The following is a 16,754-nucleotide window of genomic DNA, read 5'->3' on the forward strand; positions in this document are numbered from 1 at the left end:
GGTGGCAGTGGAGATTGAAGCTTTGGTGAGGGGCTTCTCTGGGAGAAGTCTGAGGTGGGGGGTGTCCAGGCTGGCCCACAGCAAGGCAGGGAGGTAGCAGAAGCTGGGAGTGGCTCCAGGTCAGATCGTGGTGGCTGTGCATGCACCCAGAAATACACAGTCTGATTCTTTGTGACTGAGGAGAAATAGAGATGCTGGGGCTGAAAGGGAGCCCCTTTTTGAGCCCTTCATGCCCTGAAAAAGGTGGTTTCTCCAGCTATATATATAGAGAGAATGGAGTTTGATGGTCTGGCTTTCAATCAAGGAAAAGAGGCCAGAAGGTAGGATAGGTGGGCACGGAGGTAGGGGTATCATGCAAAGCTCCACCGCAGGAGCCTCTATCAGCAATGCTAGCTGCTGGGGACCCCAGGGGAGGAGTGCTGCTCTGCCCATGCCTTTTCAGGAGAGGTGTTTCCCAGTTCCTGCCCAGCCTGGGTCTCCCCAGAGCCCACACCCTGGATGCCTAAGCCTTAGCTTCTGAGGAAAGGGAGGCTAGATGTGGGAGCCATAGAGGGCACCACAGCCCAGCTGACCAGGTGTACATGAAGGTGGATGTGGAGGCCCCTGGGGCCCTGGGTGCAGGAAGCTGGGTCCATCTGAGTTAGTCCAGTGCTGGACTTTCAGACTCCAGACAATAGGAAGATCAGCTTTATCAAAGCTTGAGCCTGATGAAGGAGCAAGGGAGGGAGGGAGCAGTGCGGAAACGGCACTGTGGACTTGGCCTAGGTTGTGACCTGAGATACTGTCTCCTAATTAAGGCCCAGAGGTGTCCAGGAAAGGAAGGCTAGATCCAGGCTGAATGTCAGGTCCCATGGCTGATGGAGCTTGGGGAGCTCCACCGGTCTCAGGCTCTCAGTCTCTGGATAAAGGCAAGTCTGGTAGCAGGATAATGGGTCCCTGCACAGGGCTGTTGGCTAGGCTTAGAACTGCCTACTCTCCTTGCATTTAACCCGTTAACTCACTGTGTCCTAAAATGGGGTGGGGGGGGAGTGCACCCTCCCGCGGGTAGTTAGGGCCCTCGCACTGAGTTGTGTAACCACCAAGAGGAAACAGGAACTTGGGCCAAAGCCATCTCGGCGCCCAAGCAGCTGAGGTTGCCAATGGGTATGAGAGCGCTTGTGTACACGTGTGCCTGCACGGGCAAGGTATCTGCCACCTGCCTTAGGCCGGCTGCTAGATGGGTGTTTGGGCCAAGTGTGGGAGGAGGGATTTTCAGGTTGTGTGAATCTGAAGGGGTACAGGGCACATGAGTGACTGCAGCAAGGATGGGCATTTCTGTAGATACAGGAGTGGGGGGCCCAGGAGCCCCTCTGTCCTTTGGTGGAGATTCAAGGATGAAAAATGAAGTCTCTGGCCCTCGGTGGAGGTGCCTAGGAGGGAAGCCTCCTCATGAGGGGCCACCTGCCAACGGGACTCTCTCTTTAGCTGTCATTCTTTTCTTCTGGTAGCCGCTAGCACCCCTGGAGCTTGGTTTGGGACTGTGGGGAGGAAGCCAAGGATGATCGGGGCAAAGGGAGTGGTGGCAAGAGAGGTCCAGCGGGTGGCTCTCAGCACCATGGCCAGGGCTCAGCCACCACCGCTGGCACTTTAGTCTCAACACCCAGCACTCAGTCAGCCCCAGTGCCTGCTTTCCCATCACCTTAGGGCCTGTGCTGGGCCCACGGGCCAAGGCCAGGGGATTGGCGTGGGACAAAGCGCACAGATCCCATACCCAGTCCAATGTGCAGACGAGAGTGATCGGGGCCAGGGCTGATCAGCTTCTCCCCACTCGGGCTTGGAATCAGCCTGCTCAACAGCCTGACACCTCAGCTGGTGGTGCCAGGCCCACACAATGCACCTCCACTTGGCATCAACCTGGGCCATTTCCTGGGCCCCTGTCTAATCTGTGCATGGAGGCCGGCCACCAGACCAAGGAGACTACGGTCAGCCCTGACCCACCAGAGCAGCCTCCTCACCGATGCCTATGCCCTCAAGGTCGGAGTTTTCTGTGGCCTCCTTCCTGGGAGTAGTGCGGTAATGGCCAGGTGCTGGAGGGGGAGAGAGAGGGGGAGAGGGAGAGGGAGGGGGAGGGGGTCGCTCATCTGGGACAGTCCCACTCAAGCAGGGCATGGGACCTTTGCTGGCTGGCCTCACCTGCTCCCCGCCAAGGGACTCAGTTTCCCATAAAGGGTAGCAGAAATGTGGCCCTGATAACCGTGGCCTCTCGCATCTGAACTCAATCCAAATCAGGCTTTTAATTCTTCCTCCCAGAGCCCCCACCCGCCCTCAGCTTGCCAGTCGGGCCTCCGGCGCCGTTGTGTTACCGTGAGCCTCGCTGAGGAGCCATTTTGTGCAGCATCCTGCTTAAATCACACTCCGAGGGGCTTCTTCCTCGCTTTCCCTTCCCCCACGCTCCCTCTCTCCCCTTCCTCTCTCGCAGGTGAGCAGTGCTTCTCCGCCTCTTCCAGCCTCCGCAGCCCCACCCTTCCCACCCAGGGTGGCCCAGAAGGACTAGAGCTCTGGAGGCCACCCACACACACACCAAGAAGGGGAGACAGTGCAGGTTCCTGGAGCTGCAGGAGGAGGGGAGTAAGGGGCGCCTCCCAAGTATGGTAATCCTTTGGAATTAACTGTCTCGGGCCCAAATTCGGGTGGTTCCTCCCCCAGGGCTGCTGTCAGCCTCTCTCTGTTCCTCCACCGTTGTGGCTCTCTCTAGTTCTTGTTCGCCTTCTGGAAAAGGGGATGTGTGTGCAAAATGGGATTTGGAGGGAGATATGTAAATGCTAGGTCTGGTCTGGCATAAGCTGACTAGGGTGGGAGTGGGATGCAGGCTGCCTTGGATTTAGGGTCAGGATGAAAATAGAACAAACCTGAGACAAGCGGTGGGGCTACAGGCACTTGACAAACCTGAGACCTTGGCAAAATGGAGATGTGTCATTTTTAGGGGAGAATAGGAGAGAAAAGCGTATTTAGAAATTTCATGAAATCCTTTCCAAGCCACCCTCTTTTGCCCACTTGTTTGGAACACATCCTGCAGAGATTTGCCTGGCTGTGAGTGGCTCAGTGCCCCAGGGCCCACTAAAATGGATCCTCAAGGGTACCTCTGCCCAACCTCTCAGGTGCTGTGTGCAGCAGAGTCACTGATCTGAAAAAACTGGTGTGTTGACTGCTGGAAATTGAGAATCCACCTGCCTGTCCTGCTGGCTGCCAAATCTCTCCCTAGCTCTTGGACTAAATTTCTTTTTCCTGGGGGCATCTGGGAGCAAAGATATCACATCTTTCACATTTAATCTTTTGCCTCCCAGGGATGGCTGGCGTGAGAAGGTGAATCTCAGCACCTAAGGCTGGAGGGTAGCCACACATCAAGGAGGAAAGGGGTGATGGTTGGGGTGAGCAAGAAGGGGCGCCCATGGACCACTCACCTCTGGGAGGCTGCAATGGGGCCTCCAGGTCTGTGTCAGGCTTACTTGGGGGTGATTCTGGTAGGTCCTGGGTGGCAGCCCCTTCCCCTTGTTGAGCTACTTGCAGTGAGTAGGCCAGGTGTGTGCTAAGAGCCCTTGAAGGAGGGCCGAGGCAAGGGTTTGTGCTTTCATTTTCCGGTGGAACACGAATTTAACCAGCATCGCAGTTAGGGCCTAGGACATCTCCAAGGGGCCGGCCACAGTCGGCTGTACCCTCCTAGACTTGCAGAGAGAGGAGGGACCCAGCAGCCTGGTACTGAGCGCCAGGGCCTGGACCGAGTGTAGCATGGCTCGGGAGCTTCTGCGTGCCAGGCACGCACTAATGGGTGGGAAACCGACCCACGCGCACCAGGACATTTAATTCCTCCTTCCCTTCTCACTCAGGCTCGGCGCGTGGGTTGGGTTGACTGCAAGGTGCTGGGCGTGAGAGAGGGAAAGGGAAGTTAAAGGTTAAACAGCTCCTACTCTTCGGCTCTCGGCCTCCCAAGTGCGCATTTGGCCGCTCTAGAGAGACCTTCACCACGCCCCAACAGCGCGTCCCCAAACCTTGTCACCGTAGCTCCCTAACTCTGATGGTCCGCGGTGGCTGCCAGGCTCCTAGGGTCTTGGGGGAAGGCAAAGGAGTTGGGGGAAAGGCCAGACGGTGCGCACCCTGGCGCACAGCCCTAATGCTTTCGAGAGCAGCGGGGGCACTCCCTGCCCTCCCAGAGGGTAATCTGTGAATGCCGAGGCCATTGTAAGGCTGGGTGGTGCGGAGCGCGGGAAGGGGGCTGGGATTTGAATGAGAGCCTGTGATTGGCCGATCCCTGGACTGACGTCACTTCCCCGCGGGGCGATTAGCCTGAGAGAAGAGGGCTGGCAGTCCAGTGCGCTGGGGGCGGCCGGGGCGCCCTAGGCTGCCGAAGCGCACCGCGCGGGTGTCCTCAGTGCGCCCCGGGACGCCGTCGGAGCGGGCAGCCGGCGCCGGTGTCCGGACGCACAGAACGGGTAGCCGGGGAGGAACGCGCTAGGAGGGCGGAGGAGGGAGGGATGGAGGGAACTGGGCGGGGGCTGCCGGCCTTGGTTGTGGAAGTCAGTGTATCTGTGTGTGTGTCGGTCCCCTTTGGCTCTCCGCGTGCGCCCGGGGCTCCGAGAGCGGCGCCCGCTCCGGTTTCCGCGCCCGGTGGGCAGCGGCACGTGGGGCCAACGGCGCGGCAGAGGCGGTGGCGAAGGGAGGCCCGTTTCTCTCTTTGGTTATCTAGCTGTATGAGTGCCACAGAGCCGTCATAAAGCTAGATAACCGAAAGTAGAAATGACTCTCACAACTTCTGCGTGCGAGCGCCCGTCCCGCCGGCCGCCCCGGCCCACACGAGCCTGAGGAACCCAGAGGAGCCCAGTGCCGGCCCAGCGGACTCCAGCCCGGCGGAGCGGCCGCGCCCGGACCAGGTACCTGACCTCGTTTCTCTCTCCGGGGACACTATCCGAACCCTGGAGGAACTAGCCAGCTTTCCCCCTACTCCTCTTTCCCCGCCCCCACCCATCCTCCGGCGCCGAAGTAGGAACCCCAAAGTGGAGCGGCCCGGGGGAAGGGAGGGGTATGGGGTTGCAGAGGGGTCGCTAGCGGGGAAGGCGCCAGCCTTCGCCTTCACCCCATAAATCAGGCTGGAACAATCCTCTCCCGGAGCTGCGGAAGGGGATTTTGGGATGCAAATGTGGTCGGAGTGAGACAGCGGCCGGTAGGGGGTGGGAGTGGGGGTAAGTGAAAGGGTGGGCAGGGGTCTGTCCTGCCGCTAACAATGCGCCCTTTATCGAATTATTCGACGAGTCAGCCCCTGAGCGTCATTAGCATACGGCTTGGGGGTTGCCGGAGCCTCGCCCCTCGGTGAGGTCAAGTTCTTGATAATTTGATCACTTTTCACGGGCTCTGGCAGCTGCCTTTGTGTGCAGTTGGGGGGTCTGTGTGCAGCGTGAAGCGGAGCAGAACTGGCGAGGAGTGCGCTCAATGGCTAGGGGCCGGGGCGGGAGGCCTCCCTCCCCGACGGGCCGGCCCTGCCCTGCATACAAACCGAGCGCCAGCGAGCGAGCGAGCGGGCGGGGGACTGAGCTCAACCCCGCCAACCTCTGCACCAGCCCTGGCTCGGCCATTCCCGCCCGCGCCTCCCCAACTTCCCGGAGTGGTTAGGGTGCAGGCAGGCTCCCGGCGCCTTCCCACTACTCTCCTGCACCCCGCCTCTCTGCTTGCAACATAAGATGTATTACAATGTCTAACAAATAAAAAAGCAATTGGGGGAAATCTGCATTCCGTTCCCATGGCAACCCAATGCAGCACACCCGGCCACTCAAGCTCCCAGTCCCTCTTAGCTGGGCGTCGGGCTGTGGGACGCGCCCCTGCTCACTGCATGGGCATCAGGATCCCACAGAGCACGCAGCGTTGGGGTCCCTCTTGGGGTCCTTGTCTGCCTCCAGGTCACTTTCCTCCCTGACACCTTGACTTGTCCTGAAGCTCAGGGCTCCCTGGAAGCTTAGGGAACCTCCTGGGCTCCCAGGGATGAGTGGCTGTAGACCCAGCCCTGGACCCTGCCATGCCTCAGGGAAGAAAGGAGCCAATGTGGGTTCAGACCCCCTGATGGTTTGGGGGGCTTTCTAGGAATGTAGGTGTGTGAGTGCTATGACAGGCAGGCTGGAATGAACTTGAGCCACCATTCAGACACGAACCTCCATCCCATTTCCCTTTTATACATGAGGAAACAAATCAGGAGGCCTAAAGTGATTCCTCCGGGCTCTCACAGTTCAGAAGTGCAGAGCTGGGCCCAGGTCTTATTCCCATCTCTGCCCACTTCATTCTCCAGAGCCTCTCCCTCACTTTTTTATATGGCCCATCATTCCCATCCTCTTACCCAGAATCTGCCCACTCCCCTTTTAATAACAGAAATCTTTTCCCATTTTTCATTCCTCCGAGCCTTTTTTTTTTTTGCCTTTGCTTAACAAAAAAATTTTTTGAAAATAGGTATTATGTGTAAGAAGCAAAAATTGAAACAGTACAAAAGGGAAATCCATCGGCCCTGGGGAGAGGAACTGTGAGGTTGAGGTGGATGGTGGAGGGAGACTTTTCACTGTATCACCTTTTGAATTTTGAACCACTTGAATGTGTTAGCTATTGAAAATAAAATTAAAAGAAGAAGAAAACAAAAGTCCAGGCAGGGAAATTCAGCTGTCCTCCCTCTGTCCCCAGTTATCCCTAGAGATAATCACCAGGTAGAGAGTTTTCATGCATCCTGTGTGACACCCCCTTCCCCATTTTTAAAGGCCAGTCTCCCTTTTTCCTGGCAAGAGGCGGGAAAAGGGTGGCTATCTTGTTTCAGGATCCTGGAGGCCATGGGTAGCATCCCCTGGGCCGCCCCTCCCTTCTCAGCACACCTGGGAGCCTGTGCACTGATCGTGACCCCATTTCGGAAGAAACCAGAGCAGCTCTTCCTGCCTCCTCACCCTGTGCTCCCTGCCTTCTTTCCCAGCCAGCTGGCCCTGGGTCCTGGGCTTCCATCTTCCCTTCCCACCATCTCTATCCTTTGCTATTTTGCAAGAACTAGTCCTTCTAGTACCCTGGTGGCTTTGCACCCTCACAGCTGTGTCTATATAATTCAAATGTTTTTTTTAATTAACAAAAACAATTTTTTTAAACCAGGGTCCCAACCCATCTCGTCAGTCCTGAAATCTGGGTTGGGGGAGGAGGAGTCTGAGCAGGGGAGCATGCGGTTTTCTGCTTTTTACGAAAATTCGTTGATGCAAACCTCCGGGTCAGGGAAAGGATCGCGGTGGGGCTTTCGGGGGACAGAGAGCGCCTGAACCCTAACCTCCCGGACCCCACCCCACACCCACCAGAAGTGGCCCTCCGAGAGAGGCCAACCCGCCGGATTTGGGCCTCCGGGTATGAATGCCCACCCCTGACATAGCCATGTTCGAATCCCCTCTGGACACTTGAAGCCTGAGGCACAGACTCAAAACCGGTGCCTCACCCCATCAAATCTCATCTGGCTTGCCCAGGCCTGGGGGAGCCGCCTGGGCCTTGGCCCTTCTCGGCTCTTCTCATGCCCCAGTCTCCTCCAAGTCTCCTCTGGCCACTAGGCTCCCCATGTTTGGGCTACATTTTTGCCGCACGTTTCCGCTACCCCCACCCCACTCAAAAAGGCTTTAGGGAGCCTGAGAACGCAACTGAAGCTGCAGCTGGGAAGCCGGGATTGGCTGGGATCTCAAAGATGCTCTTCACCTAACCCCTTTCATTTAACATCTAGAAATAGCGAGCATAGTAAGGCCCGGTGGCTCGCCAAAGGTCGTAGACCAAGCCACTGGTGGGGCAAGAATCAGGGCAGCCACCGTGGTGAGTGAGGCATCAAGGGCTTCCTTCTCACTCGTCCACGAACTCGCAACCGTGAACGACCGTAGGACGACGAGGCGGGCCTCTGCTCGGCGAATGAAAAGCTGGCATCACTGGGCGCCGCCGAAAATCAGGCTGCGGCGCGGCCAGAGGCCTGATCTAGGCCGGTCAGGGAGCTCTCCACGGCCGCCGGCCGACCTCCCGGGAAATGGGACCAGAGCGCGGAGGGAGCGAGGCCAGAAGGCCTCCCAGGGCCCAGCCGCGACGCTGAAAAGCATGAAGGGTCGGAATTAGGCGCTCATTTAGCGAGCGTTACTAATCCGAAGTTACAGCGCTAATTCCCTGATCCGGCCGCTCCCACACGCAGCGCTGGGATTAGAGGCGCGGTCGCCGCCTCGCCCCGCCCTCACACCCCCAAATGCGCCCGCCCCGCGCCCTCGGGTCTGCGGGCTCAGGGCTAATCCGCCGCGCTCGCCCGGCCCGACCGTGCCGCGCGCGGGGCGGGTCCAGGCAGCTGGGGTGTGCAGTCCTGTACGCCTAGGTCGGGGAAAAGCAGGGAGGGGTCGGCCCTGAGCCCCGGGGCAGCCCCAGCGGGATTTATGCGCCCTCCAGGACCCAGGTGACGCGGCGCGGTCAAGAAAACGGCCCGGATTTTTCCAACCCGTGTATGCGCACCCACAGCAGATACCCCGTGGAGGCCGCGGCGCCATTTTAATAGTCTTCGTTTCCCCCTTGGCATCTCTTTCTCGCGTGTGTGTCGGGGTGTCTCGGTCCCCCATCCCGCCTAGACTTTAGACCCCCTCCATCAGCCTGGATAGAGTGACCAATCAGCTCTGGCCTAGGGTGGGATGTGCGTCACCATGGCGACGGCCAGGGCGCCCTGGCAGTGCCGCCCATCACAGAGGGCGAATCTTCACTCCGCCTGGACAGGAAGGTGGTGACTGGTGGGGGGCTGGAGGAAGGCTGTGGCAACTCATCCCCACTCCAACCCTATTCTCCCTGGGGTCAGTTCAACTTGGGTCAGGCAGGGGGAGAATGGATGATGTACCAAGGCACGGCCTTGGTAGAGACCTGAGCTTGTGCTGGGAGTTGTGTTCAGGAATCTTCCCTTCCCCCAGGTGACGTTCCCCTCTTCTTTCTCATCTTGGTCCAAAGCTCCATCTTGGTCAATCTCTCACCCTCTTCTGTGTCTCTCTTCCTAAGAGAGTGGTGTTCAGGGGCTCTCAGAGGTCCCCCCATATTGCCTTGCTCTTAAGGGCTGTGATTTGGGGCAAGTCACTTCCCCTGAGCCTTAGTTTTATCATCCACAAGACGGGCTGGTGTGCATGCTCCTGATGGAAAGCACTGAGTGCACAGTGGGTGCTCTATCAATGTCAGAGCTCCTTCTCCCTTAGCAGGGAGGGCAAGATAATTGGGGACGGAACTCAGAACATAGGGATTTCCTTTCTGTCTGGGGAAGCCAAGTTTGGGTGTCTCATGGCTTCCTAGAGCCAGCTTTTCATTGCTCCTCCAGACAGCTGGGAATCGGAGAGGAAGGGAGGATTTTTCAAAATAGAGTCAGGGCGGGGGCTGTGGCTGGAACAAAACCTTGGTCAGTGGCTCTGAGAATGGGCCGCTGCAGCTCCTATAGTGCTGGCTCGTTCCTTCCAGGCCGGTCCGGCTTAAGCACCGCTTTAAGTGGTCCCAGCATTCACTGGCCAGCCCCCTCACCGCAATTGAGCCGCAGGGGTTTGAAAAGAGGGCCAGGGCCTCAATGACAGGACCTTGGGCCAGGCTAATTGGTTTTGGTTCAAGGGGATACTGGAGTTGTGAAAAGCTCCAAACTGCCTTTCCCACGCCAGAGCCAGGCCACGGTTTTAAGGAGATGGGTTGGAGGAGCTTGGGGGCCAGGCGAGAAAGCTGGGAGCCAGGTGTCTCCGGCTGATGATCTTGCTCTAACTAACGGCCAAGACATCCCTCCGCTTGGAGGGTGGGAAGTTGTTATAAGGCATTTCATGGGTGCAGGCAGGTTCTACTTGCCCTCTCTCACACACATGGCTATGCCAAGAAAGGGGTCTTTGAGCCTTTGGCACACCTTAGTTGGCAAGCAGCCTCGCTTCTTCCCACTGGAATCATCCAGTAAGAGAAACAAGCAATTGCCGAGTTTTAGTTCTTGCCCGCAGAACTGGACCAAATCTAGCCTGTAGACTCTGGGAGAATCCTGCACTCTATCCTGAGGCAGGTGGTGCAGTTGGTCTCATAAGAACCCACTTCTGTCTCTTGAAATGTCCCTAAACCACCCTGGGTATGAGCAAACAAGGCAGAGATGGGAAACAGGGAACGCTTGAGGTCCTTTTTTTTTTTTTTACTATTATTTTTAAATAAAGGGTCAGCTATTTCTTTACGTTCAAAATTAAGCATTAATTATATTATGACAAGTCTATCATTATTGTAGATAATAATGTAAATGCTTTGGAGCTTATGTCTTGAGGTGTACCAGATATCTATGTGTTTGGACCAAATGATTGCACGTTCATGTGTATAGTATACCCATTCTTATATATATATGTGGTCTATATACCGAATGGTACACTTATATGATGATCAGTTATGTTAAGGATGGCGGCAGGGCTAAGGAAGAGCTATAAAAAGATCACTCCCATTTAAAATGTTGCATTGATTGAGACCTGTTTTTCATGGTTCACTGTGTGTTGGAGGGAGCATTCTGAAGTCATCACCAGTGAAAGAAACCCCCTCTTCCACATTTTGCACCATGTTTGCCCACTTGAGGCATATGATAAGTAGGAGAAAGGTACTTCGAAGAGATATAGAATTCTGTGTATCACATTTTCCATTTTTATTTCAATTTTTAATTGCCCAGGGCCTAATTTCTTTGGGACTCTGCTGATCTGCACATTTGAGATTCATGTGTAAATATGCATGTGGCATGTGTGCACGCCTGGGCTTCCTTATCACAGAGTGTGCTCTCTCGGTGTTTAAATACACACAATCCACACCACACACGATTATGGGCTTGCATATATGCCTCTTCTCTAGAATCGGGTTAATTTTCCCTTCGCTAATCCTCAAACCCATTAAGTTCCCCCCCACCCCCCGCCCCCACAAAAAACTGCACACCCTACCACAGACCAGTGGTCTCGCCCCACTTCTCCAGCAGGCAGCTCTCCAGGCAGGGTGCTGGAGTGAAGGTTCCTATTAGGCAGACTTCATTAATGTTACCAAATATACCCCAGCACATTTACTCGTCTACTATGAAGTATTATCATAAATGATTAAAATTAAACTGCACTTGTCAAAATAAATGAACAAGGTACAGTTAGTGATGTCTTTGCCTTGATTTGCTTATTCACTAATTTGAAGAAAAGAAGGAAGAGAAAGGGAGAGAAGGGAGGAAAGAAAGGACAGACTGCCGTGGGAAGGGGAGAGGAGATGTTGAGAGAAAGCAGAGGGAGAGAAAGAGAGAGGAAACCCCCTGTCATCTGCCCTTGGGTTTCCAGTCATTAGGGCACTCTGGGAGGCTGGAATGCGGTCTCTAATGTCAGCTCATAATGAATATTGAGGTGTGGATGTGGAAGGAGGGATTTCTTTGTTTACTGAGGAATGGCCATGGGAATGGGGGAGAGGATTGCCTTTGGGGATTAAGGAGTGGGCTTTGGTTTTATGAAGGGCCTTACTTCTTTTCTGAAGTTTTCTGCAGCTAATTGATTCAATTCAGACATTCCTCCTCCCTACCAGGCCGGCCAAGGCTGCGTGTCTGTGAGATGTGCACAGCCCCATTTCCCCATCTGCTCTGGCCCCTTTCTCTACTGTGACCCTTGAAAAGGGTGTGAACCTTCACATCAAGGAGATCACAGGCTATGGAGAAATCAGTCAGCGGCTGAGACCTTTGCATGCATGTGTGTGATACACTGCCACATACTTATACACCTACATGTATATTATTAGAAGTATAATTTACATATAGAAACAGATCATAGGTGTACAATGCATTTACATCCATGTAACCAACACTCAAGATAGCATTTCCCTCACTCCAGAAACTTCCCTCCTGCCTCTTCCCAGTCAATCCCTCCCCAACCCCCTTCAGATATCTCTTACCATGGATCTGTTTGACCTATCTAGAGTGTCAAATACATAGAATGTATGCCAGGACTTCTTAGGAGATTTCGTGTTTGTGGTCACGTCGGACTCGCGTTAAACACTTTCTCCTCAGATGGGCCCAGAAGTCAGACCTGTAATTAGATTCTTTTGGTGGGGCAGCTGGTTTGAGGTGGTCTTCCTTCAGGACAGCCCTGGTCTCACCCGAGGTCTGTTAATGATCAGGAGACAGGTGAAGCTCACACATTGCAACTTGTCTCCCATCAGTGGCATCCAGGAGCTGATGGAGAGCTATTAATGGAAGGTGCCAGCTTTGTGCTAATTAGAACTTCCTTTCAGCTTCCATCTGCACAGGCACTGGAGCCCCTCACCGGTCAGCCTCACCTCCCCCCACATCAACTTGCAACCTAGTTTTTGTTCCCCCCATGAATTAGGAGGTGCTATGAGTGGAGCTGTTCTCCTCTGTCTCTGGCCAAACCCGGGTTCTTTGTGTGTTGCAGGAATGTGCAGGGAGTGGCATTTCTTGAGCCTTCTCTGTCTTGTTAGGGTGGAGGTGGACTGCAAATTGGAAAGGGGGTTGGGTACCACGGCCACTCCCCAAGGTTAGGCTGGTCTCACACTCGACTTGGGTTTATTTTGAAAAGGACCTTTGTCCTCTGCCCTCTGGAGAGTGTGGCTTCAGATCCTTGTTCCCTCCATTACCCAAATTCCTGGTGTCTCTCAAGTCTGGTTGTACCCACCCCATCTCAACCTTCAGCTGCCATCTTTGCTGTGTCAGGCAGCCTGGGGGTGGCGGCTGTCTCCCTGATCTTCTTCTTCTTCTGAAAAAGCCCAAACTTTTTTTTTCATTTTGCTTTTTCTTTCTTTCACCTCCGGTTAAATGGACATAATTTTTTAAGTGGAGGTTGTTTTTTATAGAGATTTCGTTAAAAAAGAAAAGAAAAGAAACATTAACGTCACATTAACGTCATTTAAAGAAAAAGCACCTCTCAGCTTGGAGGTTGGGGGAGTTACAGCTTCCTGTGTGATTATCAATTGGGATGAAATCTCTTGCAGGAACCAGAGACAGGGGCATTTCCTAGTAATGCTCCTCTTTTTAGCTCCTGAATCCCCCCAGGTCTCCATTGGGGTTGTGTGTAAAAATATCATGTCCTTCCTGCCCCTTCATCCCCTTCATCTCATTTTCTCCTGCCTGAATTATCTTGATCATAATACAGGTCACCCACTTCTGTGACTGTGTAGACTGGGATTTTAAAAATCAGGAGTAGATTATTAGCCAGCATGAGGCTTTACCAGGTTCCCTCAAGGTTCTGGACCCAGGCTAAAGAGGGTGGAAATGCCTCCGGGGTGCCCAGAGGGCTGCAGAAATTCCCCATCACAGGTCATGGGGAGAGCAGGAGGACGGGCTCTCCTCTGTGGCCTTTTCTGACCCTAAGGGTGACAATCCTGAGTGGAGGCACTAGAATGGAGAACTCAGGACTATCCTGGACTGGGTTAATAATCCAGCAGTCCAAATTTCAGAAGGGCAGCAGCTGGGGGTGGGGTGGGGAAGGGATGCCCACGCCTGTGAGGCAGGATTTGGGGGCATACTTTCAACATTACAACTCAGTGTATCCTTCACAAGTCATATCACCTCTCTGGGCTTCTGTTTCCCCATCTGTGAAATGGGAATAATAGTACCCACACCTCCAGGGGTCATGTGAGAATTAAGTAAAATATACAAATAAAGTCCTGGCATACAGTAGGTGCTGAGTAAATGATAGCTTTCTTCAGGATCAGACAGGGGGTGCACATGGATGTCTGGATCTGAAATTCAAACCTCCACCTGCTGGAGACAGAATGAAAGCACCGATGGATGTCCAAGAATCCCTTGGAAGACCTGACCAGTGCCTGCCATGCCCACTGGGCCCCTGAATTGAGAGGCAAAACAGGACTCCAAGGAGCACCCAGTTGTGGAAGGGGGGGGGCGGCGTTGGAATGGGTATAAAGGTCCAAGCTTGGCTGGCTGAGGAGGAGGACACACAAATGTCTATAGCCTTGAAGGGAACAGATTAGGAATTGACTTTCGAGGCCAAGAGGGCGTCACCAGCAGGTCCTTGTTAGTTCAGCGGTTGGGGATTTCTAATAGCTGGCGCCTGGGATCCCAGCTCCGGCAGGTTCTGGGTCTCAGGACTCATGAACATTGCTGTCAGGGCTCGGGGTGGGGGTGGGGGGTAGTCAGCATCGTTCCGGGGCGCTGGCTGGCAGGCTCTGCGCGGTGTTCTGGGCCCTCGGTGCACCCAGATGCCCCATCTCACGGTTCTCCATTTCTGGAGCTCCAGCTCCCAGCGAGCAGGGTTTCGCTCCGGAGGGCGGGCCTCCAGCGGCATACTTGTGGGTGGCTAAATGCCCGGCCCACTGGCCGGTAAGGAGCGCCGGGCCAGAATCCCCCTTAGCCAGTACCCCACCGGGCTTCCCTCCTGCGTCCTAGGCGGGCGAGACTGCGGCGCAGAGAGCTGGGCTGTGGACATGACCTGGAGGACGCATGTGTCCCCACCCCACCTTCGAGTGGACGCGGGCGCGCTTCTGGGTGGGCATGGGGGGGGTGCCTGATGTCTCCGCTCTGTTTTACAGCTACTCCCCTGCAAGCGCTTCCCTCTTCGGCGCCGTTCCGCCTGCGCTTGGCGCCCTCTTCGCGAGCACGAACTAGCTGTGGGCACCGGCTCTCTCGTAGGAGGGCGCGCCGGAGGCAAGGTGAGTGACCAGAACCAGGGAATGGGAGGAGGAGCTGTCTGCCTGCACCCCAACTCTGCCCTGGGTGTCTCCAAGAGCGGGCTCGCCGGCCTGCAGCCCGGAGGTTGGGCGATTCCAAGATCAGGACGGTGGAGCGGCTGTGTTTTAACCTGGGTCACCAGAAAGGCCCTAACCCTCCTCCCTAAGCCCAGATCCAATGTCAAACGCACACGCGCAACGCCCTGTGAAATGGCATTAACAATACACTTACTGGCTTGTGGTACTTTGTGATACAATTCGGCAGAGCTGGCGCAGAGCGCGATGTATAGCACACAGTAGGCCCCAAGTAAATGGCGGCTGTGACGGTTCCGGCCCCCGACGCGGCTTCTTGGACACCCGGGCTCCCCACGTCGGCTTTCCGCGGGAATCGGAGGCGCGCAGTAGCCAGCGCCTTGCCCCTCCGCCTGGGGATGCGCGGCCGGCCCCGGAAGGGCTGGGGCCTGTGCCCGCGCCCCCAGTCTCTGGGCTAAAGAAAAGGGAGTCACCGGCACAGACTCGAGTGCCGCAGTGGGGCACGAGCCCAAGCAAAGCAAGAATCCTTTTTAAGCATTCACACCTCGTGTACACCCGGGCACTGCCTGGGCCAACGCCCTTCGTAACCAGGAGCGCCCACAGGCCCCGCGGCGCGGGCGCGGCGCGGGGAGAGCGCAAACGGGACGCCCGGGGCTGGCCGAGGTCGGCGGGAAAGACGGCAGGAGGCCCGCGGCCGTGACCCCTGGTCTGCGCTGAGACTCGAGTGGGGCGCGTTGCGGGGCCGGGAGGCCATTTTGAGAGCTCGAGGAGCGGCGGCAAGATGGCTGCGTGGGCACGAGGTAGGTGGCGGCGCCGCGGCCCTGCCGACCCCCTCCTCGCGCTCGCCCTGCCGCAGGCCCACAGAGGCGGAACGCGCGTCGAGCGCGCCCGGCCCCGCAGTGTCTCGGCCGCCGTCCGCCCCGGGCAGGCCCTCCGGGTATTAATTACCCCCGGGGGGGTGCCTTGCGAGAGAACGGCCGCCGTATTCCTTCCCACCTCCCTACCGGACCCTCCGTCGCGGCTGCCCGCGCGCCCCCCAGGCCGCCAAGTGCGCTCCCGGCCAGAGACGAGGAGCCCCGCGGTGCGCGTCGCAGCGGCGGAAAAAGAGGCTTCCGGTTCGAGCCCTCCTCACTTACCTGCCTGAGGCATGGGGCGGAGACAGCCTTCCTCTCGGCCCGAGCGGGTGCAGCCGGGCTTGAGCGGGCCGGGCTGAAGAATGTCGTTATTTTGAAGCCCGGAACCGCGGACGCTTTGCACTCTTTCCTTATTTCCGGGGAATGTCAGGGGCATGGTTAATGCCCGCTTTTTCTTGAAACCGCGAGGCCCGAGTGGCGAGCAGACCGAAGCCACCCTTTCCGGAACTGTGTGTGCTCCAGGGCGCAGTGATAGCGGGGGCCGAGGAACAGAGAGCCCCGCCGATGGGGGCGGCGGTCTAGAGAGGGCCTCCGCGTCGCCGCTGTGGTTGGGGGCAGGCCTAGAGGCTCCGTTCGCATCCTCTGGGGCTGCTTCGGGTCCGTTGCTTCCTCCGCTGGCCCGGTGGAGCAACTTTGAGTTCGCCCCCTCCAGGCCTCCGCCCAAAGGTCAGAGCTGTGGCTCTTCTGTGCCCTCCGCCCCGCCCCCTCCACCAGGTTGAATAATTTAAGCTCAGTCGCTGTTGTTCTAACTAACCCGGTTGACCCACCGCTACCCTAAAGCAGGTTCCACGCGTGTGCATTTGTACAGACCGACCAAGGAGCTCCAGTAACGTTAGTTGTGTTTGAGTCCTGTTTTGTGCCTGGCCCGCTGCTAAGCACTTCATGTGCGTTAGGGCCTCAGCTTGATAAGTAGGGTGATGATTCCCTCTTTGTGATTTTGGCCGTAACTAGGTTGCGGCAGAGCCAGGGCCAGGATGTAGATTCAGGGCTGTCTGCCCCAAAGCCTGAGTTCTTACCCACAGGCTCAGCACTTGCATACGTACAACAGACACATGGATTCATCTGTTGTGTCTCATCTCTCAAACAAGCACCAAGCCTGTCCTGAATCCAAGCCCCCATCCCCACATC

This window comes from Mesoplodon densirostris, chromosome 4 (assembly GCF_025265405.1).
Source record: "Mesoplodon densirostris isolate mMesDen1 chromosome 4, mMesDen1 primary haplotype, whole genome shotgun sequence".
Lineage (NCBI taxonomy): Eukaryota > Metazoa > Chordata > Mammalia > Artiodactyla > Ziphiidae > Mesoplodon > Mesoplodon densirostris.